Genomic DNA, 2,942 nt, shown 5'->3' with positions numbered 1-2,942 from the left:
CACCACTGTCTCACTCACCTCTCTCTCACTGTTTCTCTCACCACTCACTGTCTCACTCACTCTCTCTCACTGTTTCTCTCACACTCACTGCTCACTCACCTCTCACTGTTTCTCTCACACTCACTGTCTCACTCACCTCTCACTGGTTCTCTCCCACTCACTGTCTCACTCACCTCTCTCACTGTTTCTTTTACACTCACTATCTCACTCACCTCTCTCTCACTGTTCTCTCTCCACTCCACTGTCTCACTCCACCTCTCTCTCACTGTCTCACTCACCTCTCTCTCACTGTTTCTCTCCCACTCACTGTTCTCACTCACCTCTCTCACTGTTTCTCTCACACTCACTGGCTCACTCACCTCTCTCTCACTGTTTCTCTCACACTCACTGTCTCACTCACCTCTCACTGTTTTCTCTCCCACTCACTGTCTCACTCACCTCTCTCTACTGTTTTCTCTCACACTCACTGACTCACTCACCTCTCTCTCACTGTTTCTCTCACACTCACTGTCTCACTCACCTCTCTCACTGTTTCTTTACACTCACTGTCTCACTCACCTCTCTCTCACTGTCTCACTTCACCCTCTCTCTCACTTCTCACTCACTTGTCTCACTCACCTCTCTCTCACTGTTTCTCTCCACACTCAACTGTCTCACTCACCTCTCACTGTTTCTCCCCCACTCACTGTCTCACTCACCTCTCTCACTGTTTCTTTTACACTCACTGTCTCTCACCTCTCTCTCACTGTTTCTCTTGCACTCACTGACTCACTCACCTTTCTCTCACTGTTTCTCTCGCACTCACTGACTCACTCACCTTTCTCTCACTGTTTCTCTCGCACTCACTGTCTCACTCACCTCTCTCTCACTGTTTCTCTCGCACTCACTGACTCACTCACCTTTCTCTCACTGTTTCTCTCACACTCACTGTCTCACTCACCTCTCTCTCACTGTTTCTCTCGCACTCACTGTCTCTCTCTCTCTCTCATACTACCTCACTGTCTCACTGCATGTCCAGTTCAGGCTTGGTTGTTCCTCACTCATGAAAAAGTACCCTCCCATCCTCCTCTGCTCCCCCCCAGCCAGCAGGTGCTCTCTAATTGTGTGTTTGGCCGTGTCCTCTCTGCCATCTGCTTGGGCCTGTTGTGGGACTCCTGGGAGTGGGACAAACACACACACACACACACACACACACACACACACAGTCAAGTTTTCTTTATGAAACTACCTATTTTCAATTAATAAGCATTCTGTCCTCATACATATTATTCATACAGTCATTTATAGTGATCATTTATTTGTATAGCGCTTTTCAATACAAGAATACAAGAAACAAAGTGCTTCACATCATAAAATAAAAGTACTATCAAAAGAACAAAGACAGGAGGACGGAGAATGAAAAAAAGATAGCTAATCATATTGAAATCATACAGTGCATTCGGAAAGTATTCAGACCCCTCGACTTTTCCCACAATCGTTTTTTCCCCCTATCACTCTACACACAATACCCCATAATGACAAAGCGAAAAATTATTTTTATACATTTTTGCTAATTTATATCACATTTACATACGTATTCTAACCCTTTACTCTGTACTTTGTTGAAGCACCTTTGGCAGTGATTACAGCCTTGAGTCTTCTTGGGTTTGACGCTACAAGCTTGATACACCTGTATTTGGGGAGTTTCTCCCATTCTTCTCAGCAGATTCTCTCATGTCCTGTCAGGTTGGATGGGGAACGTTGCTGCACAACTATTGTTAGGTCTCTCCAGAGATGTTCAATCGGGTTCATGTCTGGGCTCTGGCTGGGCCTTTCAAGGACATTCAGAGACTTCTCCCGAAGCCACTCCTGCATTGTCTTGGCTGTGTGCTTAGGGTTGTTGTCCTGTTGGAAGGTGAACCTTCATCCCAGTCTGAGGTCCTGAGCGTTCTGGAGCAGGTTTCATCAAGGATCTCTCTGTACTTTGCTCCGTTCATCTTTCCCTCGATCCTGACTAGTATCCCAGTCCCTGTCGCTTAAAAACATCCCCACAGCATGATGCTGCCACCACCATGCTTCACCGTAGGGATGGTATTGGCCAAGTGCTGAGCGGTGCCTGGTTTCCTCCAGATGATTTGGACAATTTTGTGTTGTACTTTGTTTGAGAATTTAAATAAACCAAGAACCACATGTATCCGAGAACTGTCTGTCATCTACTTGAAAGACTGAAACCTGTGTGTGTATGTGTGGGTGTGTGTGTGTAAAATATACATTTGAAGTCTGTCCTAGGGGCTGGCTCATTAACATGGTGGGACAAGAATACAATTGTATTTCTTTTTTTCCTCCCCTATCTTTCTTGCTTCCTTCATTTTTCTCTTTCTGTTCTTTCTTTTCGTTCAAATGTTTTCATCTCACACATACAAACACACACAAATGATGAGGGAACAGTTGTGTAGGCTCGATCTCTCTACTCATTAGCTCCAACAGGAGGGGGTCTCTGTCTCCTCAACTCCCCAGGGATGGTGAGGTCTTCTGGGCTTGGTGTATAGAGGCATCTCCTCTTCTCCCCTGCTGGCTGTGGTTTAGCTAATTCCGTTGATCAGCAGGGAGGAACACCAACAGGCTTAACCCTCTAGCTCTCTGTCAGACAACAAAACAGTGTGTTTGTGTGTGTATGTTTTTTGTACGTTCTGTTTTTTGTACGTTCTGAAGTTGGTCACAATAAAAATCAGACGGGTGAGACAGGGTTGTAATCCAGCCCTGTTTGATATCTATAGCGTCAGCTCAGTCAGTGGAAAGCACCAGGGATGCATCTCAAACGGCACCCCATTCCCTACATAGTGTACTAGTTTTGACCAGAGCCCTAATTCCCCTGGTCAAATTTGTGCACTATACAGGGATTAGGGTGCCGTTTGGGATGTAGCCCAGGTTGTTCCTTTATTAGTCACTTCCCCAGAGCTCGT

Source organism: Salvelinus sp. IW2-2015, linkage group LG22 (assembly GCF_002910315.2).
Source record: "Salvelinus sp. IW2-2015 linkage group LG22, ASM291031v2, whole genome shotgun sequence".
Classification (NCBI taxonomy): Eukaryota; Metazoa; Chordata; class Actinopteri; order Salmoniformes; family Salmonidae; genus Salvelinus; species Salvelinus sp. IW2-2015.
Note: the sequence above shows the minus strand (reverse complement) of the source record.